Below are 27,327 nucleotides of genomic sequence, written 5' to 3' on the forward strand. Positions count from 1 at the left end.
ACCCCTATTATATACCTACATTAGATGCGACGATTGTGAGCTGTCATTTGTTTGATGTTTTTCCGACAGCCACACATAAAATCTGCCTTTTTAAAACTTTTTGTTTGTATTGTGTGTATCCCTCTCCCTCTCTCTTATCTTACCCCAAACCCATGGACCCAATAGAGGTTGAATGAAGATGAGCTTATATTTTCTGGACCGATAAGTCAATTGGAGACAGACCAATGGATTCAGAACATGGAGGATCACATGGGGAATAATCCTACAGCTGGAAATGATATGACCCAGCATGCTCTTCAGTGCTTTGAAAGAGGTGCTGCTACTTGGTGGAGGATATACCAAACCATCAATGGATGGCAAGGAGTAACCACTTGGAAAGAATTAAAGTTGACTCTGCAAAGATCTCACCTTGTGTCCCAGAAGTTGAAGTCTTATGGAAAGGATATAAGGAAACCTTGTGCATGCAAGATTTGTGGAGAAATAGGACACACCCATAAAGAACACAAGGATGAATGCCCTAACTGTGAAGGAAGTCACCCAGTTGACGAATGCCCAACTAGGCAGATTACTTGTTTCTTGTGTGAAGGGACTACCCACTATCCTGCTCAGTGTCACATTTACCCCATGGTACAAGAAACCATCCAGCAGAAGAAAGAAGTAATAAAAGGAGCCCTTATGGGAATTTTAGAAGAAACGGTGATGAAGGAAGAGGTGGAGGATACACCTAAAGAAGACCCGAGAAAACCCTGCACTACGTCTTGCTATTCATGTGGAGAAGAAGGACACATCTCCCAAAATTGTTTGAATGGGGATCTAGTAGAATTCCCGATAGAGGAAGTAGAATATGACCCACAGGAAATAGAAGCCATGATTGGCATGGAAAGGTCCAGAAAGAGAAACCGATTGGATTCCAGGAAGGACCTAAGTCATATCACCTGTTATAGGTGCAAGGAGTCAGGGCACTACCTCCACAGTTGCCCAAAAAGGAAACCTCGATACTTGTCAGAAGTAAATTGTTTTAGTTGTAATGGAGCAGTGCGCTTTGCCAGAGAATGCCCCAAGAAGAAGGAAACTTGTGCTAGATAGTTGAGTTTGCAACAAAAGAAATGGAGTAGTAGAAGTGAGAACCTTTTTCTTTTATATTGAGGTGTTGAGTTGAGACATGTAATGGAAAAGTGAGAGATTGTAATCACTTGAGAATGAATAAAGTAGCATCGTTGGTACGGATATGGATTCTATGAGTTGTTACTCTATGAAGAAGGATTTTGACCATTTTTGAGGATAAGAGAAATATGGTCTATGGAAGATTTGTGCATTTTAAGGGTGGTAGTACCCTGTAATGGATTTCAGACAAAATGAATACGAGTTTTGTCTCGATATGTGTGATGCCCCAAGAGTATGTGGGATGAAGTTGGAGACCGTCAGTTTTTTGGACCAAATGTGATCAAGGAGTCAGAAGAGAATGTTAAGTTGATTCGAGATAGACTGAAGGTAGCTCAGTCCAGGCAGAAGAGTTATGCAGACTCAAAAACGCAAGGAGGTAGTCTATGAAATTGGAGACAGATCATGTCTACGTGTGCCCCCTACGCGAGGAGTTAAACGGATTGGAGTTAAGGGACAGTTAGCCCCGATATTTGTAGGACCATACCGAGTTTTGGAGCGTATGGGAGAAGTGGCCAACAAGTTGGAGTCACCCGAAGGACTGTCAGGAGTTCATGATGTGTTTCACGTTATCCCAGTTGAAGAAGTGCCATGCAGAGATGGCCAATATTCCCCTATAAGGACGCTTGACCCTGGAAAGGATAATGATGTTCCACGAAGTGGAATATGGACTCCATAAGTATAAGTTTTTATCTCGGTATGTGGGATATCCCACGAGGCTGAAGAGATAAATTACTATTGGATATAAAGGAGGTATGATGTCGGAAATATGGATCAATGGAAACTCCATGAAGAGTCTGAGTACTCACGTCTTGGTTTGGTGCCAATAGAAGGAAGGAAGACAGTACAATTGGATGGATTTAAGAATACTAGGAAGTTGGAACAATGATCAGTTGTCCGATGATAAGTTCAAGGACTACAAGTGATGAGATGGGCCATAACCCACAGGCCCAGGACCTGCCAAGAAGCAAGCACATTCTTGCCGAAGCAAAAACCCTGAAAGAAGTTACGATTTTAACGACAGACGATCTTATAGGAGTTACGCAAAACCTGAGAGTTGTGAAGGAACGATAGATGGTTGTTTGGCTTGCAGAATCTATGGATTTATCCGAACTTGGTTCGTCGACAAGAGAAATTCTGCAATGCTTGTGAGGATGACCGAGTGTTAGAATGCGAGATTCGCTAAACCATATACAAGGTAATGATTTGGGTGCGGGATGGATTGATCACCATACCGACTTACTCTTATTATTCGCCTTGCTATATGGGATGGTAAATCTGAGTGACTTGCCTATAGTAGAGAGACGACGATATTAAACCTTGCTAAACCTTAGAATGGTATAAGAATTTTTCCCTTGTACACGGCAGCTTTTTGCCAACCGTAGGTTAAATGGTGAGGATCAACCCAGACCCATTTCCTGCAGGAGAAACCACAAATTGTTGACCCCATGAGATATCGATAGTTGTTTAGTTTTGGCGCCAGACCCGTCAGCTAAGAAGACCCAATCTCGGAAGAACCTTACCAAGATGAAAGGATAGAAAAATTGTGGGAAAGGTTATGCCACTACCGAAAGAGCCCAGATAAGGAAATTATCCTAAAGATATGAGAAGACCGACACTGTTAACAATATGGATGGAGTGTATGAGTTTTGATGGAACCGTAACCATGCTTCTAAGGGTGGTAGCACCCCAGACCCCGAACACGATTGATGAAATTTTGAAGGGACCCTGAACCTAACCTATTTCTTTCTAGCCTCTCCGAATCTCGAGGACGAGATTCCTTTTAAGGGTGGTAGGTTTGTAACATCCCAAAATTCTAAATTTTGGAATGTTATAATAAATAGATAGATTTGATTGATTGTTCGATTGATTGTCTGAAAGTGAGTGAATTCGAAACTTTTTGAAAGTTAAATGAGAGGGAATAAAAGGACTTTCCCAAAATTTCATATTTGCTTTCTGATCTACGTGAATTCAAATACTTTTCATCACAAAACCCTGGAGAGAAGATGACATGACTTCTTCCATTATTTAAATGACAAAGGGTTGTTGAAAGTATTTGAATTTCATTTGAAAGTATTCAAATTCAGAAACTTTAAGCAACTCAATGATTTTCACGAGAGAAGATAAAATGACTTCTTCAAATTATATGAAATATGAGTTGGGAGTTTCAAAGGATCAATTTCAAAGTCCTTTTTGAAATTATTTTTCAATTGGGAGTTATTTGAGTTTTATTCAAATTATTTTTCTCCAAAAACAAAATACATGGAAAATAGGGTAACATGATTCCCTACAATAGAAAATTGGAGAAAAATTAATTTGAAATCATTTTGGTATTTTAAAAATGATTTTTGTTAGATTTAATAGACCAGTAGCACTCTTTGATTTATCTGAATTTGTGTGTATTTTATTTGGTGCTATAAAAATCACGGTGTTTCACGTTTTCGGACATAGGAGCCGGAGGGGGAAAGTTGCGTGTTTGCTATGCTAGGGATGCGTGGCGGATGAACGGGCTGCGTATTCGAATTCGTCTCGTCGTTCTGAGCAACTTTCATGTACAAAGTATTTTCATCCGAATTACGGATTAAAAGATATGATTTTCTAAAGATTTAAATCATTTTCTGATTTCAATTATATATTTAATTCCAACATTATCCAAAACAGTGTGTGATGGCGTAGGCATGACATCAGAGTGATGTCAGTAGTCAACTGTGCAGTTGACTGGGTCAACTATGTGTGGGCCCCGCATGTCATTGACTGATTAGTCTAATTAGGGTTTAATTAACCTAACTAAATGATTAGATTAATTAACAGGATTAACTAACTTAATTAATTCATTAATTATTTTGATTATTAATTAATTAATTATTTTGATTATTAATTAATTAATTATTTATATATTTATTTTTATTTCAAAAAAATGTTTTGGAGTGGGGCCCCATTGTCATAGGGCCACTGGGCCTTAGCGGATCGGGTGCGCCCGATCGGGCGGTGCGGGTGAAGAGCGAGAGGCGCCAGCCCGCAGGGGCGCCCGAACGTCCAACCCATGGCGCGGGCGGCCGGTGGTTCGCCGGAACGCAGCCACGGCGAGCCGGCCGCGAAGGGCGCCAGCAGAGGGCGGCACGGGGGAGCAGGGGGGTGTGACGCGCGCAACGGCGGGGCCAGCGGCGGACTGAGCCGGCGAGGGCGCGCGGCGACGTAGGAGAGGAGCGGCGGGGGTAGCGGCGCGGGTCACGAGCGGGGCGAGGCTTGCAGGGCGAGCGCGGTGCGTCGAGCGGAACGGCGAGGCGGAGGAGAAGAACGGGGGCCTCACATGGAGAGTGGCAGGGTACGGGGCAGTGGGCGCAGGGAGGTCCGTCGAGGGCGAGGATGAGGCAGCGTATCCGGCGACGTGGTCCCAGGCGGCGGCGGCGGGATCGATCCAGTCGGCGAAGCGGTCGGCGCGAGGCATGGCCGCGGATTCCGGCGGACGTCGCGCGAGGGAGGGGAGGGGCGAGGAGTCAACGGGGGCGGGGGCGTGGTCACCCTGATCCGATCGGGATTGGGGGAGTGGGGGGAGAGAGAGCGAGTGGGGGAGGGAGTGCATGGAGTGGGGGGACACTCTAGGTCAAGGGGGTGTGGGGGTTAAGGGGGGGCCGGGGTGGGCCGATCTGGCGGCCCATCGGCCTGTCGGGCCGAGGCCCAGATGGGGGTTTCCTTCCGTCTCTTTTTTTTACCTTTTGTCTTTTCTTTTTATTTATACTTTTCTGTTTTGGTTTAGTCACACTTTATTTTAGTTTTTATAAAATATGACCATAGCTCCTAAAATAAGGTTTCAGAACATCCCTCTATCATAAAAAGTTTGGTGGTCAATTAAACTATTTTAACATTTGTTTATTATTTAAAATCATTTGAATAATTGTTTTGCTATGGTTTTATTCACTTTAGAGTATTTAATCATTTCATAAAAGTGTGGTTCCTCCACCATAATTGATTATGATTTATTTGCTACAATTTGAACATTTTTGATTTGACTATTGGAAACTTTTAATGTTTGACTTTAATTGAAATTTGAATTTGGCTCGGATCTGAACTAACACGAGATTAGCAACAGTAATCGTGGTGACATGGCATCATTACCAGAGGGTTACTGCAGCTTGATTAACCGGGCGTCACAGCTGCCTTTGCTCGGTTTTCCTTTTCAAGGACACGGCAACGGTCGGCAGTGTCTTTTAATTCCACGGCCATCTTGGCCATCTTCTCTTAGCTCTCGCGATGTGCAGCCTTCTCGGCCTTCAACTCTTTGGCCGCCTTCAAAGTAGCGGCATTACTAATCCTCGCTTGTTCCTTGGCTCGGGCAAGTTCTGCCCGCAAGGCTTCCACGGAGGCAACTCCATCTGCAGTCACAACATATTAAAGATACTGGCATCATGCTGCTCTTACTATGTGGCGTTCACCAGATAATAACACTTACCCCGTGCCTCGTCGAGCCTCTAGTTAACAAGCTCGAGGTCGGCGTCTGCCGCATTCAGTTGCCGTTTTAATTTGGCAAACTCACTAGTCCGGCTAGCCACCGGAGCCTCCACCACCTGCACATAAGGGCAGTCTGGTTATTGCCTGAGAATATGATCCTCTGTTCGCTGCCGTTCTCGACGGCAACCAGAGTCTCAGGGGCTACTATCTACACATGGCACACCTAAGACGTGCAGTACTATCACATATTATCTTACGTACCTCAAAGCCTGTCAGTAGACTCATAAAGGCTTCATGTAATCCACTTTCGGCGGACGAGATTCTCTCCATCACCGTACCCATCAGCACACGGTGTTCTTCTGAGATGGTCGCTCGCCCCACCAACTCCCTCAGAACGTCCGACCGCACACCAGATGGTGCCGGACTCTTTTGTCTGCTCTCCTCGGGAGCTGGATGCTGGGGACTTCGGGGGTCTATGGGATTATCTTCTGGCCTCACCGGATTCGGAGAGGCCCTCCGTGATGACACTTCGGGGTCGCCCGCTTCTGGAGCGGAGGAGCCCGGGGGAGGCGTTTTGCTCTCCATCATCTCTGGAAGAAGATCCCTCGAAGACGAGCTCATCTGAGAGGGGCTAAGGCCCGAACTGCAAGATATATGCGGTGGTTATTTTCTCAGAAGAAAGATAGCATACCTTAAAATATTTTGGGATCACTTACGACTCGTTGGAGGGCAGATCCGCCCGCGGACTGTGTGCGGCAGGAGCACCCCCCAAGGCGGGACCTTCTGTGGGAGATTTCTTCTCCCGTTTGGAGGCTTCGGCTTCCGGATCCTCGGAAGCAGTCCTTTTCCTCCCCCGGTTGTCCTCCTTCATGGAGACGCTCATTCCCTCGGTTGGAACGAGTAGCGACGGGGGCCCGCGTCCGCCCGTATTATCCCCCCCAGTATCTTCCTTCGAGGGCTCCGGGCAAGGTGCGATCTCGAGCATCTTTTCCAATACCGGATTTTCCAAACCCTCAGGGAGGGGGGCTGAGGGAGTCCTTGATTAGGGGGTGTCCGGATAGCCGGACTATACCTTCGGCCGGACTCCTGGACTATGAAGATACAAGATTGAAGACTTTGTCCCGTGTCCGGAAGGGACTTTCCTTGGCGTGGAAGGCAAGCTTGGCGATACGGATTTGTAGATCTCCTACCATTGTAACCGACTTTGTGTAACCCTAGCCCTCTCCGGTGTCTATATAAACCGGAGGGTTTTAGTCCGTAGGAAGAACAATCATACCAGAGGCTAGCTTCTAGGGTTTAGCCTCTCTGATCTCGTGGTAGATCTACTCTTGTACTACCCATATCATCAATATTAATCAAGCAGGACGTAGGGTTTTACCTCCATCAAGAGGGCCCGAACCTGGGCAAAACATTGTGTCCCCTGCCTCCTGTTACCATCCGCCTAGACGCACAGTTCGGGACCCCCTACCTGAGATCCGCCGGTTTTGACACCGACATTGGTGCTTTCATTGAGAGTTCCTCTGTGTCGTCGCCATCAGGAAGGATGCCTCATCCCGCCTTTAAAGACGGCACCATTGCTAAGGAATACTTTGCGGCCAATTCTACTTGGCCATATACTAAGCTCACAGGGATCTCCTTCCCATCGGGCCCCACGGGTCCGACCTCGGCCATGCGGTTTGGGTCAGCCTTCGTGTACCACGTCTTCACCATGGCCCAGGCCTCCCTGGCGCCTTGACGGCAGGCCGACATCTTCCATAATTGGAAACGCCGCCGCACTCCCTTCAGCCTCTCTACAAGCTCTCCAAGGCCTTCGGGCATGGAGACGGATGGCCACAAGGCCTGGGCGACAGCTTGCATCACCTGCCGAACTCGCTCGTGCAGTTGTGAGAGCTCGGGAAGAAGGTCACCCGTAGAACCGGGCATTTCCTCTGCAGGACGACCTATTAGCATACCTACAGACATTACTCTGTTAGTCGACTTCCTCGCCGAACTCTTTTTTCAATGTTCATTTAAGCACTTACTAAATATGCCGCGTCGAAGCCGCTGATTCTCCTTAACAGAGTCCAACAGCTGGGCACGAACATCCTTCAGTTCAACGCCCAACTTGGTGTTGGCATCTTGGAGATCGTTCTTCTCCCGCCTCACCTTTGTCAGCGCACTCTCACCAGCCTTCAGCTGGCGTAGGAGTTGTTGCTTTTCCGGATTTAATCCGGCGCCATCTGCAATTTCATTTGTCAGATTTGCACCCACGCCGCACTTTGCAAAATACTTATCTTTCGAAGCGTATATTACCAAAGGGGGTCTCCTTGGGCTCCCCTGCCGCGGCTAGTGCGGCCTCAAGTTGGGCTTTGCACTCTTCCAGCTCCTGGGACAGTAGGGTATTCTTTTCTGTAAGAACCTACATAACAAATGATCCTTAAATCAGTTATTCTAACTGTTTCAAGTCTCGGGGGCTACTGGTATATATATAATTACCAAAATTTTCTTACCCGTATGTCTTTTACATACCGCTCCGTGGCTCTGGCTAGACCATTTTGAGCGGCACGGAGGTACACATCTCCCGAATTGAAGGCATCCAATGCCTATTGGGAGAAACAAGCGTCGCGAAGAACTTTCCGGCGACGCCTGTGGTTCATGGCACTCTGCACCTCGGAATTGGTGGCAGATAGCCTGTCCGCATCCTTTGTCGGAGGAGCGTCCGGTGCGCGCCTAGTGTTCGCCTCCGCTTTCGGACCAGGCTTTGGAGCCTGGCTGGTGGAGGCGCGATTGGTAACCCCTCCGGATATAGTCCGGCGAGGTCTCTTTGTCCTGAAGAGAGCACGAGCATTAATATGCCTTGAAGGAATAGCACCCTGGGAATAAGATGGCGCGCTATACCTTTGCGTCGGCGTCTCAGTCCGGACCGCACTTCTTTTCAGCCCGCGGGGCCTTGCCGCCCCTCGTTGGCTAGTCGCCGCAGGCTCGGCCTCCCGCCTCAAGGACCTCCCCTGCAAAACACGGTTGTCATACGACAATCGAAAACACGCGAGGATAGATCCCTTTTCAAAGTGCTGGGACTTCGGTCTCAGTTACCTGTGAGGCTGGGAGTAGCCCTGGGTAATCGGCCGTAATGGCCACCAAGGCGTTGTCCCTGCTCAATTGATGAAACACCCCATCAATCAGCTCCACAGATAAGTCCGGATCCTCTTGAGAGGCTGGGTCGAGGGACCGTCCCGGATCCTCGGGTTGCGGGGGAGGGCTGTTTATTTCTTTAACAGCCTGGCGCAGTTCCTACATTGAAGTCGTTAGACTGAATATTTAACAATGGGAATATAACACGGATGGGCAAGTAGAAGTGTCCACTTACCCAACTTGGGGGATTGTACATAGAAAATCCACCCTGTGGGTTGACGTGGAGAAATTCCTCCTCTTACAAAGCGGACAAGATCTTTATTAGAGCGGCAGCCAAATCCGGCCCCTTACGACCGTGGCGGGTGGCGTCGCCTCCCCGTCGAAGTCCCACATGGGGTGGCCTCTATACTGGAGCGGCTGCACCCCTTGCATGATGCATACGGCCATGACCCCGATCATGGTCAGTCCGGAATGAGCTAACAATCTTATCCGACCCATCAGGTAAAGAACGTCCTTGTCGCTTTCCCTCTGTGGGCTCCGTGGACACCATCTTAGGCGCTTCTTTAGGGGAGCACTGTCGAACTCAGGGAGGCCGATCCGGACAGGATCCGGCAGCGGGACGTCCTCTATATAAAACCATTCTGAAGGCCAGTCCTCGGACGCCTTCTTTGGGGTTCCGGATAGATATCCGGTCCCGGTGATGCGCCACACTTCGGCTCCGCCCACTTGATATATTGACCCCTTCTGAGAACGGGGCACAAGGCAGAATAGCCTTTTCCACAGTGCGAAATGAGCCTCGCAGCCCAAAAACAGCTCGCAAAGGGCTACGAAGCCCGCGATATGCAATATGGAGGCAGGCGTAAGGTTGTGCAGCTGGAGGCCATAGAACTCCAGGAGCCTCCGGAGAAACGGATGAATTGGAAATCCAAGCCCTCTTACTAAGTAAGGGACAAGGCATACCCGCTGTCCTTTGGAGGGATTGGGGGCGCTCTCCGCTTGCTCTCCGCCATTATAGGTGGCAAGTCCGGCTCGAACCGGGACCATATAGGCCGGGGGGAGAAATCCCTTGGTCTGAAGCGTCGCTAGCTCGCTGTGCGGGATGGAGCATCTCTCCCAATCTCCAGACTGAGGGCTGGAAGGGCGAGAGGAGGAGCTGCGGCAGCCGGCCATGATAGAATGGACCTCTGCCGGATGCACTCTGATGAATACTCGTGGAGGGGAGAAGGTGTGGTTTGGATCTAAATCCTCGTCCCCTTAAATAGGCGGCTCATTCACGCGGCTAGGGGTGTAAATATAAAAACACCCTGACTTTTGTATTCGTTTGACACGTGGAAGACGGCCATTATTGGGCGTAGAAGCCAAGGAGCGCTACATTTACAAAAAACCGGACATTATTCGACAGGTACACGGAAATTGGAGGAGAACCCGCCTTGCAATGTCGAAGAAAATCTATGCGCCGGACTCGTCGTCATTGAAGCCTGGTTCGGGGGCTACTGAGGGAGTCCTAGATTAGGGAGTGTCCGGATAGCCGGACTATACCTTCGGCCACACTCCTGGACTATGAAGATACAAGATTGAAGACTTCGTCCCGTGTCCGGAAGGGACTTTCCTTGGCGCGGAAGGCAAGCTTGGCGATACGGATATGTAGATCTCCTACCATCGTAACCGACTCTGTGTAACCCTAGCCCTCTCCGGTATCTATATAAACCGGAGGGTTTTAGTCCGTAGGAAGAACAATCATACCATAGGCTAGCTTCTAGGGTTTAGCCTCTCTGATCTCATGGTAGATCTACTCTTGTACTACCCATATCATCAATATTAATCAAGCAGGACGTAGGGTTTTACCTCCATCAAGAGGGCCCGAACCTGGGTAAAACATTGTGTCCCCTGCCTCATGTTACCATCCGCCTAGACGCACAGTTCGGGACCCCCTACCTGAGATCCGCCGGTTTTGACACCGACAGGGGCCAAACACCGAATCATCTTCGCCTTCGTTAGCCAGTCCTGGTCAAAAAGCGAATTCTGAGAAACAACTTCGAATAAAAGACAGTGTGTTCGGCCAGAGGATTTCTTACTTGTTCGGCGGCGCGGTTACTGCTCAGGCCCACATCCTCGGTAATATCCGGACACTCCACTTGAGATCCGAAGAATGACGTGTACATCTCCTCGTGCGTCAGGACGAGGAAACTTTGAGTGGCACGCGGTCCCTCTGGGTTGAACTCCCACAAGCGAAGGGGCCGGCGTCTGCAAGGCTGGACTTGACGAACCAGCATAACTTGTATTACCACAACCAAATTAAAATCTCCCTCGAAGAGATCTCGAATGCAGCTTTGCAGTATAGGCACGTCCTTGGCTGGACCCCAGCTCAGGCCTCTGCTAACCCATGACATCAGTTGTGGTGGGGGGCCCGAGCGGAAAGCGGGGGCAGCCGCCCACTTGGCACTTCGGGGAGCCGTGACGTAAAACCACTCCCGTTGCCATAATTCGGACACCTCTGGAAAGGAACCTTCCAGCCATGGAGGTCCTGCCATCTTGCCTATTGATGCACCACCGCACGCTGCCTGTTGCCCCTCGATCATCTTCGGCTTTACTTCAAAGGTCTTGAGCCACAGGCCGAAGTGAGGGGTAACGCGGAGGAAGGCCTCACACACGACAATAAACGTTGAGATCTGGAGAAAGGAGTCCGGAGCTAGATCGTGAAAATCTAGCCCGTAATAGAACATCAAATCCGTGATGAAAGGATCTAGAGTGAGGCCTAGACCTCGAAGGAAGTGGGAGACGAACACAACATTCTCATTGGGTTCGGGAGTAGGGACGACCTGCCCTCGAGCAGGCAGCCGATGCAAAACCTCGGCGGTCAGGTATCTGGCCTCCCTCTACTTCTTAATGTCCTCTTCCATAACGGAGGAGGGCATCCATCGGCCTTGAAGGCTGGATCCGGACATGATTGAAGATCCGGAGCACCTAACTTGGGATTTGGGTGTTAGAACTCGAGGCGGAGGAAGGGTTCGATTGAGCACGAGAGAGAAAAAGCAAAAACCTCATCCCTTTATAAAGAGGGTGAATATCAAGCATCCTTTCCATAGCCGTTTAGGACTTGCCTATAATCTAGGAGTCCTAGACACAGTTGGGTTACCCACGACCGCATTAATGAGAATCCCGTAATTGGGGGAACACGATCTCCGCTTCGGCAAGACGTGTCACGAAACCGCCTCGCGTTATGTGTGGAGCTGGTTAAAAGAAACGGTTCATATAATCACCGGGCCGTGACGTAACGTCATGCTGCCAAAACAAGCCAGCAAATTAGATCTGCGAAAACGTTGTTCTCTCTGTGGTGGAATGGGGAATTTATTTTGGAGGGTCAGACAGTATCCTCGTATTCAACTTCTTCCATCATGAATTCAGAGAAGGAACCCGCCTTGCAATGCCGAAGAGAATACTGCGCGCCGGACTCGTCGTCATTGAAGCCTGGTTTAGGGGCTACTGTGGGAGTCCTGGATTAGGGGGTCTCCGGACAGCCGGACTATCTCCATTGGTCGGACTATTAGACTATGAAGATACAAGATTGAAGACTTCATCTCGTGTCCGGATGGGACTCTACTTGGCGTGGAAGGCAAGCTAGGAAATAAGTATATGGATATCTCCTCCTTTGTAACCGACCTTGTGTAACCCTAACTGTCGGTGTCAAAACCGGCGGATCTCGGGTAGGGGGTCCCGAACTGTGCACCTAGGCCGGATGGTAACAGGAAGCAGGGAACACGATGTTTTACCCAGGTTCGGGCCCTCTTGATGGAGGTAAAACCCTACGTCCTGCTTGATTAATATTGATGATATGGGTAGTACAAGAGTAGATCTACCACGAGATCAAGGAGGCTAAACCCTAGAAGCTAGCCTATCGTATGATTGTTGTATATGGAGTTGATTGCCTACGGACTACAACCCTTCGGTTTATATAGACACCGGATAGGGTTAGGGTTACATAGAGTCGGTTACAATGGTAGGAGATCTTGAATATCTGCATCGCCAAGCTTGCCTTCCACGCCAAGGAAAGTCCCATCCGGACACGGGATGAAATCTTCAATCTTGTATCTTCATAGTCCTGGAGTCCGGCTGAAGGTATAGTCCGGCTACCCGAACACCCCCTAATCTAGGACTCCCTCAGTAGCCCCTGAACCAGGCTTCAATGACGACGAGTCTGGCGCGCAAATTGTCTTCGGCATTGCAAGGCGGGTTCCTCCTCCAAGTCCTTCATAGAAGATCATAAACACCAAGAGTAGTGTCCGGCTCTGCAAAATAAGCTTCCACGTATTGCCATAGAGAGAATAATATTAACACAAATCAAATCCGCTGACGTATTCCGCAGTGCGTCATCACACTACAGCCAAGTCCTTTACTCGAATCGATTTCACCTTTCCACCTCAGCGTGTTTTTGCGAGGCAGTTTCCTTGGCACGTCTTGTCAAAGCAGAGATCGTGTGCCCCCCTTTTACGGGATTCTCATCAATACGGACATGGGTAACCCAATCATGCCCGTTAGCATGTTTACTCAATTAAAGGCGAGTCCCAAACGGATACGGGGAGGGCTCCTGGTATTCAACCTCTTATAAAGAGACCAGGGCCTTACTCCTTTTTTCAATCTCAAGCGAGTTCGCCCGTCGCCTCGAGTTCGAACACCCTAGGCTCCAGATTCCAGGCACTTCGGACCTTCGACAATGTCTGGTTCTGACCTTCAAGGCCGATGGATGCCCTCCTCCGTCACGGAGGAGGACATGCTAAAGTTGAGAGAGGCTAAGTTCTTGACCGCCGAAGTTTCGCACAGGTTGCCTGCTCAAAGGTAGGCTATCCCCAGTCCCCAGCCCGGTGAGAGCGTAGTGTTCGTGTCTCACTTCCTTCGGGGGTTAGGCTTCCCGATGGATCCCTTTGTGAGGGGACTGCTGTTTTATTACGGGCTGGAATTTCACGACTTAGCTCCGAAGTCCATCCTCCATATCTCCTCGTTTATCATTGTATGCGAAGCGTTCCTCCGTGTTACCCCTCACCTCAGATTATGGCTCAAGACTTTCAAAGTGGAGCCGAAGATGATCAAGGGACGGCACGCAGAGTGCGGAGGCGCTGTTATAAGCAAAAATGCTGATGCTCCATGGCCCGAGGGCTCTTTTCAAGAGGAGCTAGGCTTGTGGCAACGAGAGTGGTTTTATATCACCACTCCCTGGAGCACCATGTGGGTGGCGCTTCCTGCCTTTCGCTCGGGTCCCCCACCACGGCTAGCGTCATGGGTTAACAGAGGGTTAGATTGGGGTTTGCCCAAGGACGTGCCCTTGTTACAGGGTCGCATTAAGGATCTCTTGGAAGGAGACCTCAGCCTGGTCAAGGTGACGCAGGTCATGCTGATTCGCCGAATATTGCCCGGCAAACATCGCTCCCTTCGCCTGTGGGAGTTTAATCCAGAGGGACTGCGAGCTCTCCAGAATTTCATGGGCGCAACGCCCGCGGAGATGTATAAACTGTTCTTCGGATCACAAGAGATGTGTCCGGATTTAACTGAGGACGCGGGCCTAAGCTGCAATTGCCTGGATACTCAAGTAAGCAACCTTGTGCCCGGACCTTCTATCAGTATAATTGTCATAAACTTCCCCTAAAAGAGCCGTCCTTTTAAACAGGAGTGGATAGTGAAGGCAAAGCTAATCAGGTGTCCGGCTCCCCTTCCTGAAATCGGGCCGGATCCCATGCTGGTCAGGATGCTGGAGATAATGCCTTTGGAGGGGGAGGACAAGGAAGCTATGGCCTCCTCGAAGGAGGCTGCTCCGAAGGGAGGAACCGACAATTCCTCTCCTAAGGGGAAGAAGAGAGCCGCCTCTGACGATATGGGAACCATGGCCTCGAAGCGGGGAAAAAAATCCTCGTCAGAGGGTCCGACGCCAGGGAGCTCCTCGGCCGGACTACGCCCTCAAGGGGATCAGCCCTCCAGCGAGCCGTAAGTAGAGAAAGATTTTCCTTTTGAGGGATGAGGGAGATCCTTGATTTATATCTGAGAAGATTAACCGAATTTTTACCTTGTAGCTCGGACCTCAGCCCTTCTCAGCAGAGCTCGTCTTCGGGGGATCTCCTTCCGGAGATGATGGAGAGCGGGACTCCTCCCCCTGCCGTGCCGCCTAGCGAGGCGGGCGACCCTGAGGTGTCGTCGCGGAGGGTTTCTCCGAATCCGGCAGGGACGGAAGATAGCTATGTGGCCCCCCGAGGTTCTCCGCGTCCTGCCTTCGAAAGAGGTCGTGGGACAAGTCCGGCACCGTCTGGTGCTCGGCCGGAGGAGCTAAAGATTCTGCTGGGGTGAGCTTCTATCTCGGAGGAGCACCGTGCATTGATGGGCACGGTGATTGAAAGGATCTCATCCGCAGAGAGCGGATTGCATGAGGCCGTCAAAAGTTTACTGACAGGTTTTGAGGTACCTTAGATAATGTACACTTTTGTCAGTTGCGCATGAATAAGATGCGCCCTGTGTAGATAGTAGCCCCTGAGACTCTGCGCGTCGTCAAGAAATGACGGCACGCGGAGGATCATAATCCCAGGTCTAAGATGTCGCCTTTGAATGTAGGCAGCAGGGTGTCCGGAATCGAGCCGAACTGATGATTTTGCCAAACTAAAGAGACAACTGGACGTGGCAGATGCCGACATCGCGCTTGTCAACAAGCGGCTTGATGAGGCTCAAGGTATGTAATTCCTCGGGCGGCATCAGGTAAGAAGAGTTCTATGCCAGTGTCTTACGATGTGTGTGCTTGACGCAGATGGTGCGGCCACCGTGTAGAGTCTTAGGGCAGAACTTGCCCGAGCTAAAGAACAAGCCAGAGAAAGTGATGCGGCTGCCAAGAAAGCCCTTGAAGAGCTAAGAGCCGAACAGGCTGCTCATTGCCGAAGCAAGGAAGAGATGGCCGCGATGGCCAAAAAGTTAAAGAGTGCTACAGACCGTTGCAGACTTCTTGAGAAAGAAGACCAGGCGAAACAGACAGACTTAGAGAAGGCCGTTGCCAATGCCAAGGACACGCGCTCTGTGATGAGAGCTGCGAAGGAGGAGCTGCGTCAGGCCAAACAGATTGCGGCTGGAAAGCCCTTTATGCTGCGAAGGAAATTTTGCGATCCGAAGTTTGCTCTGTTGGACCGGATGTGGAGTGTGTAGGATACCTATCTGGATTTGGCAGCGAGTGCTGCTGATGTGACCGAACACTTTCGAGATCAGAAAGATCACGAAGTGGAAAAGCTTTTCTGGTCGCAGTTTCACAATCCAGAGCATCCACTGGCAGTGGACGATCGTTTGGCTCAATGGGCCGAACTGAATAGGTTGTCTGGACTCGCCATGAAGTACGTCATGGGTCATCTATGGCCGGGGAGATCGGAGCCGAAGAGTTATTTCAGCTTGGTGCAGCAATTCCTTGACGCGGTGCCGTGTATTAATGCAATGAAGAGGTCAGCATGCATAGAGGGCGCAAGGATGGCTCTTGCCCGTGTCAAGACATACTGGGCAGAGATGGAGACCACCGTTGTTGCGTCCCGAGATTCGGACAAAAGCCGAGTACCTTCCGAGCACTATTTTCAGGAAGTCCTTGAAGGCGCTCGTGTAATAGAGATGCAGTGCTCGAAAGATGCTATGTTATGATAGCATATGTAATTATAAAGTAGTATTTTGATAAACTGTAGTGGCCTTTTTATACTTGTGCCTTCAAGTATTGGGAACACCTCCTGTGCGGCCGTTTTATATATATACAAAATCTGAAAGATGGCAGTCGTTGGCTTCAGCCCCCACGCACATAGTGCGGGGGTGCTCATAGAAGACGCATTTTCACACTTAACCCAATGTCTTGGTCCTACAAAGGAGGTGATAGCGCAGCGGGCCAGGCAACTGGACTATAATGCTTTAACACTTTCACTTAGCCATAGGAGCTTGAAAGTGAGACTATTTAGGTAGCCCCTTGGTGGCGACTGCGCTCGCCCGAGTTCGGGGCGCTTATGTGCCTGACCGGGAAGCGGTCCTTCGTTAAAGCGGAGGAATCTGATAGATTCCGATAGGTCATCAAGTGGCTGACCAGTCTCACGCTACATCATGACAGTCAGTTTTCAGATTTCTCTACTGAGGTGCTCGCCCGACCGAACCTGGGCACAATCGTAGTAGTTCTCCTGGTGCTACCTTAGCCGATAGAGCGGAACGTAAGGTAGCCGAACTCAGGAGCCGGGCAACCCAACATTTGACCAAAGACATGATTCGGAGCTGATGCATATAATGCCAAAACTCGCGACGCCGAACACTCCCTAAGGTGTTCGGTCTTTATGAGTGCGGGCGAAACAACACTCTTTATTAAAAAAGCCCCTAGTGTCCAGGTACGTGCAGAAATTCTGACGTGGCCACATGCCAAGACGCCAGCCTCCTCCTTGGTTATATCAGAAAAAACCAGGGGATGTGTAGCAACAAGAGACAGTAAAAAAGGTTTACGCAGGGTCTTAATCTAAAAAGAATCCTTTAGGACGGGTCCCTACTGCACGTCTGCGCCTGTGTCTCCGTTGTGCCGTATCCTGGACGGGCGCCGCACGACGTTCATCTGTAAAAGAGAGGAACTGAGTTGAAAACGGGTCGTGCTGAACAAAAGTTTAAAATAAACAAAGTATAAAGTAAAATATATAAAATTGAGCTTTATTGTCTCTTGTTGTATATGCATGGAGCCCCTAGTGGGGGTATATGGCCACTAAGCCTGCATCAATGATGATTTTGTCCCAAACTCGTCTATCCGCGTTCGTGGTCTTTAATGACCTATTTCGAAGTTTTTTGGCCGGTGAGGCCATTTTACTGTGGGGCTGTCAAAGCGGCCGCACAGTCCTCCGCTTGGGGAGGCGCACTTTAGTGCTTCCCCTTCAAAGAGATGATGCCTCGTGGACTGGGCATCTTAAGCGTGAGAGATGCATAATGCGGTATTGCGTTAAACCGAGCGAAAGCTTCACGTCCCAGTAGTGCTTGATAGCGACTTGAGAACGGGGCGATATGGAAGGTCAGCTTTTCACGGCGGAAGTTATCGGCAGAGCCGAATATGACTTCGAGCCGGAGGAAACCCGTACTATGGGTGTCCGAACCAGGTATTACCCCTTGAAAGGAGGTTTTGCTGCGGCGGATTCTTACTAGGTCTATCCCCATGTGCTGGATTGTATCCTGATATATCAGGTTTAGTCCACTGCTGCCATCCATAAGGACATTTGAAAACTGGAGTCCGCCAATTATTGGATCGAGTATCAAGGCAGTCCAGCCTACATTCTTGATATTTCTAGAATAGTCTAGCTGATCGAAGATGATCGGTTTTGACAACCAGTGGCAGGACCCTTTGGGGATGGGCCGTGTGGTGCGTACCTTTACGGGCGCCGCACGTTTTGTTATGTGAAGTGAGTTCACTGTTTTTACTTCTTGTGGGAAGTTCTTTTGTTTCCTGGTGCTCTGCTTTTGGGGTTTGTCCTCGTCTTCACTTGGTGTGTCGAGCCCCTTGTGTTCGGCATTGAGTCTGCCGGATTGTTTGAAAACCCAACAATCTCTTTGGGTATGGTTAGCAGGCTTCCCGGGAGTACTGTGTATCTGACATATCCTGTCCAGGATTTTATTTAAGTTGGATGGATCGTCCCTGTTATCCTGGAGGGGTGGTTTTGTCTGATTTTGTCGTGAACCTTTGAATCCGGCATTGACTGCCGTGCTCTTCGGACTTTTTTCCTTAGTCCGGCGACGATCCTTGTTGCATCGCGGTTTTCCATTTCCATCCCTAGTTTCAGATGTACTTGGGTCCCTGGGGCTGCACCTTGCCAACCAGCTGTCCTCTCCTGCACAAAAGCGGGTCATGAGGCTTGTTAGTGCGGCCATTGTTCTTGGCTTTTCTTGGCCGAGGTGTCTGGCGAGCCATTCGTCTCAGACGTTATGCCTGAAAGCTGCTAGGGCTTCGGCGTCCGGACAGTCGACTATCTGATTCTTTTTAGTGAGGAATCTATTCCAGAACTGCCGAGCTGATTCTCCGGGCTGTTGAGTTATGTGACTAAGATCGTCTGCATCCGGAGGGCGGACATAGGTCCCTTGAAAATTTGCTCGGAAAGCATCCTCGAGCTCTTCCCAACTTCCAATTGTGTTTTCAGGAAGGCTTTTAAGCTAATGCCGGGCTGGCCCTTTAAGCATAAGGGGTAAATATTTTATGGCGTGGAGATCATCTCCTCTAGCCATGTGTATGTGGAGGATATAATCCTCGATCCAGACTCCAGGGTCTGTTGTTCCATCATATGCCTCTATGTTTACGGGTTTGAATCCCTCCGGAAATTCATAGTCCAGGACCTCATCGATGAAACATAGGGGGTGTGCAGCGCCCTGTATTTGGGTGTGCTGGATTCTGATGATGGGTTTATTGCATTGCTTACGAGAGCTTGCTTTCTTGGCCCATAAATGGACCTAACTGGGCCATGATGCGAATCCTTAGGTGGGTTGCATGCCGATTTAAGTGCGGCGCCGCTTGCCGCTTTATGGGGTCGTCTATCCGACCGTGTGGCTTTCTCATTTTTTGAATGCGAGGGCACTAGGGCCTCTTCGTCGAATTCAGGCAGTAGCTTTCTTTTTGGATAGCTTTTAGTGCGGCGACTGTCGCTGTATTTATCTGCGGTATTGATTACTTTGCTCCATCTTCTGCTCCATGGGTTTATCCGGCGTGAGGTCGTCCGGAATGCCGTTTTCGCCGGAGGAGGGATGTTCGGTTTCTCTATCTGTGTTGCCCTGTTCGGATGGTTGCTCTAAGGCCTACTCGTCGTCTACCGGCCCGTCCTGCTCTATGGCTGGGTTTTTGTCGAGGCGGGGCTTGGGTCGGCGTTTACGCTGACGCTTTGATTGCTTTTTGGGGGGTCGATCTCCCGTCCCATCCCCTTTTTCCTCGTTGTCGCTTCCTTTAGGGGTATCCACCATGTACACATCGTGAGATGAGGTGGCTGTCCAATGCCTTATGGGCGTTGGTTCGTCGGTATCTCCTGCATCGTCATCCATGCTGTCGATGTCTCCGGAGTCGAAGTTGAGCACGTCGTTTAAATTGTCGACAGTGGCTACCAAGTGGGTGGTGGGTGGGCTTTGAATTTCTTCATCGTCCGTATCCCATCCTCACTGACCGCAGTTCGGCCAGGGCTCTGCTGATAAAGAGAGAGACTTGAGAGAATTCAGGATATCGCCAAAAGGCGAGTGCTGAAAGATGTCCGCGGCGATGAACTCCATTAATGGTGCCCAATCGGATTCGATCGGCAGGGGCGCGGGGGGTTCGGAGTTTGGAAAGGAGTCCGGCTCCTCGGAGTCACGGATCATGTAGAGCGCGGGGCTAGCATTCGGCTCGATCGCCTTTGAGATCGAAGCCCCCGAGGTGACGTCCAACCGCTCATCCTCGATTGGCGCAATAGGCTCCGAGTTAGGGGTCGGAACCGATGCGTGTGCGGCCTCCAGGACACTGTCTGGAGGCAGAGCTAGATCATGCCCCTCGAGATAGTGCGGCACGCTTGGCCGTGGCTCGAACCCGTCGAAGATATAATCTCCGTGGATGTCAGCCGTGTAGTTTAAGCTTCCAGAAATGACTTGATGGCCAGGGGCGTAGCTTTCGATCTGCTCCAGGTGGCCAAGCGAATTGGCCCGCAGAGCGAAGCCGCCGAAGACGAAGATCTGTCCGGGGAGAAAAGTCTCACCCTGGACCGTATCGGTTTTGATGATCAAAGGAGCCATCGGGCCTAAAGGCGACTACACAGAGGAACTCTCAATGAAAGCACTAATGTCGGTGTCAAAACCGGCGGATCTCGGGTAGGGGGTCCCGAACTGTGCGTCTAGGCCGGATGGTAACAGGAAGCAGGGAACACGATGTTTTACCCAGGTTCGGGCCCTCTTGATGGAGGTAAAACCCTACGTCCTGCTTGATTAATATTGATGATATGGGTAGTACAAGAGTAGATCTACCACGAGATCAAGGAGGCTAAACCCTAGAAGCTAGCCTATGGTATGATTGTTGTATATGGAGTTGATTGCCTACGGACTACAACCCTGTGGTTTATATAGACACCGGATAGGGTTAGGGTTACATAGAGTCGGTTACAATGGTAGGAGATCTTGAATATCCGCATCGCCAAGCTTGCCTTCCACGCCAAGGAAAGTCCCATCCGGACACGGGACGAAGTCTTCAATCTTGTATCTTCGTAGTCCTGGAGTCCGGCTGAAGGTATAGTCCGGCTACCCGAACACCCCTAATCCAGGACTCCCTCACTAACCCTCTCCGGTGTCTATATAAACCGAAGGGTTTTAGTCCGTAGGACAACAATCACAACATACAAACATACCATAGGCTAGCTTCTAGGGTTTAGTCTCTCCGATCTCGTGGTAGATCTACTCTTGTACTACACATATCTTCAATATCAATCAAGCAGGACGTAGGGTTTTACCTCCATCAAGAGGGCCCGAACCTGGGTAAAACATCGTGTCCCTTGCCTCCTGTTACCATCCGGCCTAGACGCACAGTTCGGGACCCCCTACCCGAGATCCGCCGGTTTTGATACCGACAGTTACTCTTTCCAATCAATCCGTTGGGCTATTCCTATAGGTGTCACAAACAGCCCTAGAGTTTATACTAGAATGACACCTTAAGACACAAATCAACCAAAACCCTAATGTCACCTAGATACTCCAATGTCACCTCAAGTATCCATGGGTATGATTATACGATATGCATCACACAATCTCAGATTCATCTATTCAACCAACACATAGAACCTCAAAGAGTGCCCCAAAGTTCCTACCGGAGAATCACAACGAAAATGTGTGCCAACCCATATGCATAGGTTCATGGGCGGAACCCGCAAGTTGATCACCAAAACATACATCAAGTGAATCACGTGATATCCCATTGTCACCACAGATACGCACGGCAAGACATACATCAAGTGTTCTCAAATCTTTAAAGACTCAATCCGATAAGATAACTTCAAAGGGGAAACTCAATCCATTACAAGAGAGTAGAGGCGGAGGAGAAACATAAGATCAAACTATAATAGCAAAGCTCGCGATACTTCAAGATCGTTCCACCTCAAGAACACGAGAGAGAGAGAGAGAGATCAAACACATAGCTACTGGTACATACCCTCAGCCCCGAGGGAGAACTACTCCCTCCTCATCATGGAGAGCACCGGGATGATGAAGATGGTCATCGGAGAAGGATTCCCCCTCCGGCAGGGTGCCGGAACGGGTCTAGATTGGCTTTCGGTGGCTACAGAGGCTTCTGGCGGCGGAACTCCCGATCTATTGTGCTCTCCGATAGTTTTAGGGTACGTGGGTATATATGGGTGAAAGAGATACGTCAGGGGAGCCACGAGGGGCCCACGAGGGTGGAGGGCGTGCCCCCTACCTCATGGCCTCCTCGAAGCTTCCCTTATGTGCACTTCAAGTCTTCTGGGATTCTTTCCTTCCAAAAATGAGTTCCGTGAAGTTTCAGGTCAATTGGACTCCGTTTGATTTTCCTTTTCTTCAAAACCCTAAAACAAGGTAAAAACAGAAACTGGCACTGGGCTCTGGGTTAATAGGTTAGTCCCAAAAATGATATAAAAGTGTATAATAAAGCCCATAAACATCCAAAACAGTAGATAATATAGCATGGAGCAATCAAAAATTATAGATACGTTGGAGACGTATTAGAGGAGCCCATGGTCGGGGCGACTGCTTCACCGGCATGGTTGCTGGGAGTGTACCACAGTAATCCTTGGCCCCCGCACGTATTGAGTTTCACGGGGAGCGATGACGGCGTGCCACGGTGAACACCCAATGACATCATCACAGCCTCCGCGGGAGTGCTCCTCGCCTCTCCGACACCACCTTCGATCACGGGATTTGATGAGGGAGGCTCAGTTGACAGCTCCATTGAATTCACCATGGTCGCGGGTAAAGTCGCACCCTCAACCAGCGGATCTGCAGCCGCTCCAGATCTGGCAGTGGCAAAAGGGGTATGGAGTGGATGTTAGGGAACGTAGTAATTTCAAAATTTTCCTATGCACACGCAAGATCATGGTGATGCATAGCAACGAGAGGGGAGAGTGTTGTCCACGTACCCTCGTAGACCGAAAGCGGAAGCGTTATGACAAAGCGGTTGATGTAGTCGTACATCTTCACGGCCCGGCCGATCAAGCACCGAAACTACGGCACCTCCGAGTTCTAGCACACGTTCAGCTCGATGACGATCCCCGGACTCCGATCTAGCAAAGTGTCAGGGAAGAGTTCCGTCAGCACGACGGCGTGGTGATGATCTTGATGTTCTACCGTCGCAGGGCTTCTCCTAAGCACCGCTACAATATTATCGAGGATTATGGTGGAGCAGGGCACCGCACACGGCTAAGAGAACGATCACAAAGATCAACTTCTGTGTCTAGAGGTGCCCCCCTGCCCCTGTATATAAAGGAGCAAGGGGGGAGGCCGGCCGGCCCTTGGGGCGCGCCAAGGAGGGGGGAGTCCTCCTCCTAGTAGGAGTAGGACTCCCCTTTCCTAGTCCAACTAGGAAGAGAGAAGGGGGAAGGAAAGAGAGGGAGGGGGAGAGGGAAAGAGGGGCCGCGCCCCCCTCCCCTAGTCCAATTCGGACTCCTCATGGGAGGGGGCGCGCCACCTCCTGGGCTGCTGCCCTCTCTCTCCCCTTAGGCCCACTAAGGCCCAATACTTCCCCGGGGGGGGGGGGGTTCCGGTAACCCTTCCGGCACTCCGGTTTTCTCCGAAATCACCCGAAACACTTCCGGTGTCCGAATATAGCCATCCAATATATCGATCTTTATATCTCGACCATTTCGAGACTCCTCGTCATGTCCGTGATCACATACGGGACTCTGAACAACCTTCGATACATCAAAATATATAAACTCATAATGAGACTGTCATCGTAACGTTAAGCGTGCGGACCCTACGGGTTCGAGAACAATGTAGACATGACCGAGACACGTCTCCGGTCAATAACCAATAGAGGAACCTGGATGCTCATATTGGCTCCTACATATTCTACGAAGATCTTTATCGGCCAGACCGCATAACAACATATGTTGTTCCCTTTGTCATCGGTATGTTACTTGCCCGAGATTCGATCATCGATATCTCAATACCTAGTTCAATCTCGTTACCGGCAAGTCTCTTTACTCGTTCTGTAATACATCATCTTGCAACTAACTCATTTGTTGCAATGCTTGCAAGGCTTATAGTGATGTGCACTACCGAGTGGGCCCAGAGATACCTCTCCGACAATCGGAGTGACAAATCCTAATCTCGAAATACGCCAACCCAACAAGTACATTTGAGACACCTATAGAGCACCTTTATAATCACCTAGTTACGTTGTGATGTTTGGTAGCACACAAAGTGTTCCTCCGGTAAACAGGAGTTGCATAATCTCATAGTCATAGGAACATGTAAAATCATGAAGAAAGCAATAGCAATAAACTAAACGATCAAGTGCTATGCTAATGGAATGAGTCAAGTCAATCACATCATTCTCCTAATGATGTGATCCCGTTAATCAAATGACAACTCTTTGTCTATAGCTAGGAAACATAACCATCTTTGATCAACGAGCTAGTCAAGTAGAGGCATACTAGTGACACTCTTTTTGTCTATGTATTCACACATGTATCATGTTTCCGGTTAATACAATTCTAGCATGAATAATAAACATTTATCATGATATAAGGAAATAAATAATAACTTTATTATTGCCTCTAGGGCATATTTCCTTCAGTCTCCCACTTGCACTAGAGTCAATAATCTAGTTCACATCACCATGTGATTTAACACCAATAGTTCACATCACCATGTGATTAACACCCATAGTTCACATCGTCATGTGATCAACACCCAAAGGGTTTACTAGAGTCAATAATCTAGTTCACATCGCTATGTGATTAAGACCCAAAGAGTACTAAGGTGTGATCATGTTTTGCTTGTGAGAGAAGTTTAGTCAACGGGTCTGCCACATTCAGATCCGTAAGTATTTTGCAAATTCCTATGTCAACAATGCTCTGCATGGAGCTATTCTAGCTAATTGCTCCCACTTTCAATATGTATCCAGATTGAGATTTAGAGTCATCTGGACCAGTGTTAAAATTTGCATCGACGTAACACTTTACGGCGAACCTTTTTGTCACCTCCATAATCGAGAAACATATCCTTATTCCACTAAGGATAATTTGACCACTGTCAAGTGATCTACTCCTAGATCACTATTGTACTCCCTTGCCAAAAACAGTGTAGGGTATACAATAGATCTAGTACACAGCATGGCATATTTTATAGAACCTATGGCCAAGGCATAGGGAATGACTTTCATTCTCTCTCTATCTTCTGCCATGGTCGGGTTTTGACTCTTACTCAACTTCACACCTTGTAACACAGGCAAGAACTCCTTCTTTGATTGTTCCATTTTGAACTACTTCAAAATCTTGTCAAGGTATGTACTCATTGAAAAACTTATCAAGCATCTTGATCTATCTCTATAGATCTTGATGCTCAATATGTAAGCAGCTTCACCGAGGTGTTTCTTTGAAAAACTCCTTTCAAACATTCCTTTATGCTTTACAGAATAATTCTACATTATCTTCGATCAACAATATGTCATCCACATATACTTATCAGAAATGTTGTAGTGCTCCCACTCACTTTCTTGTAAATACAGGCTTCACATCAAGTCTGTATAAAACTATATGCTTTGATCAACTTATCAAAGCGTATATTCCAACTCTGACAAGCTTGCACTAGTTGAGGGAGTCCTGGATTAGGGGGTGTCCGGATGGCCGGACTATACCTTCAGCCGGACTCCTGGACTATGAAGATACAAGATTGAAGACTTCGTCCCGTGTCCGGAAGGGACTTTCCTTGGCGTGGAAGGCAAGCTTGGCGATACGAATATGCAGATCTCCTACCATTGTAACTGACTTTGTAACCCTAACTCTCTCCGGTGTCTATATAAACCGGAGGGTTTTAGTCCGTAGGACAACATACAGAACAACAATCATACCATAGGCTAGCTTCTAGGTTTTAGCCTCTCCAATCTCGTGGTAGATCTACTCTTGTACTACCCATATCATCAATATTAATCAAGCAGGACGTAGGGTTCTACCTCCATCAAGAGGGCCCGAACCTGGGCAAAACATTGTGTCCCCTGCCTCCTGTTACCATCCGCCTAGACACACAGTTCGGGACCCCCTACCCGACATCCGCCGGTTTTGACACCGACATTGGTGCTTTCATTGAGAGTTCCTCTGTGTCGTCGCCATCAGGAAGGATGCCTCATCCCGTCTTTAAAGACGGCACCATTGCTAAGGAATACTTTGCGGCCAATTCTACTTGGCCATATACTAAGCTCACAGGGATCTCCTTCCCATCGGGCCCCACGGGTCCGACCTCGGCCATGCGGTTTGGGTCAGCCTTCGTGTACCACGTCTTCACCATGGCCCAGGCCTCCCTGGCGCCTTGACGGCAGGCCGACATCTTCCATAATTGGAAACGCCGCCGCACTCCCTTCAGCCTCTCTACAAGCTCTCCAAGGCCTTCGGGCATGGAGACGGATGGCCACAAGGCCTGGGCGATAGCTTGCATCACCTGCCGAACTCGCTCGTGCAGTTGTGAGAGCTCGGGAAGAAGGTCACCCATAGAACCGGGCATTTCCTCTGCAGGACGACCTGTTAGCATACCTACAGACATTACTCTGTTAGTCGACTTCCTCGCCGAACAGTGCCCTGAGGCCGCACCCGCATCGGCTTCGACCCTTAATTCGGAGCCAACTGCGCCAATCGAGGATGGGTGGTTGGACGCCGCCTCGGGGGCTGCGATCCCAACGGCGATCGAGCCGAACACCAGCCCCGCACTCCGCGAGACTCGTGACTCCAAGGAGCCGGACTCCTCTCCGGACTCCGAACCCTCCACGCCCCTGCTGATCGAATCCGATTGGGCGCCGGTCATGGAGTTTACTGCCGCGGACATCTTTCAGCACTCACCTTTCGGCGATATTTTGAAGACACTAAAGTCTCTCTCTTTATCAGGAGAGCCCTGGCCGGACTACGGTCAGCAAGGTTGGGATACGGACGATGAAGAAATTCAAAGCCCACCCACCACCCACTTTGTAGCCACTATCGATGATTTAACCGACATGCTCGACTTCGACTCCGAAGACATCGACGGTATGGATGCCGATGCAGGAGACGATGAAGAACCAGTGCCTATTGGTCCCTGGAAAGCCACCTCGTCATATGACATATACATGGTGGACACCCCAAAAGAAGGAGATGGTGATGGAACAGCGGAGGATGACCCCTCCAAGAAACAGCCTAAGCGCCGGCGTCAGCGGCTCCGCTCAAAATCCCTCCAAAGCAAATACGGTAATTCCAGCACGGGAGATAATAATACTCCGGAGAGTGCCGAAGAAAACCCCCTCCAGCAAGATTCAGCACAGGAGGACGGAGAAGCCCGCCCTCATGAGAGAGTGGCAGACAGAGAGGTCGAGGACGATAATTATATGCCTCCCTCCAAAGACGAGGCAAGCCTCGACGATGACGAATTCATCGTGCTAGAGGA

The sequence above is a fragment of the Triticum urartu genome, chromosome 1A (genome assembly GCF_056163025.1).
Source record: "Triticum urartu cultivar PI428250 chromosome 1A, HENAU_Tu73, whole genome shotgun sequence".
NCBI classification, from domain to species: domain Eukaryota; kingdom Viridiplantae; phylum Streptophyta; class Magnoliopsida; order Poales; family Poaceae; genus Triticum; species Triticum urartu.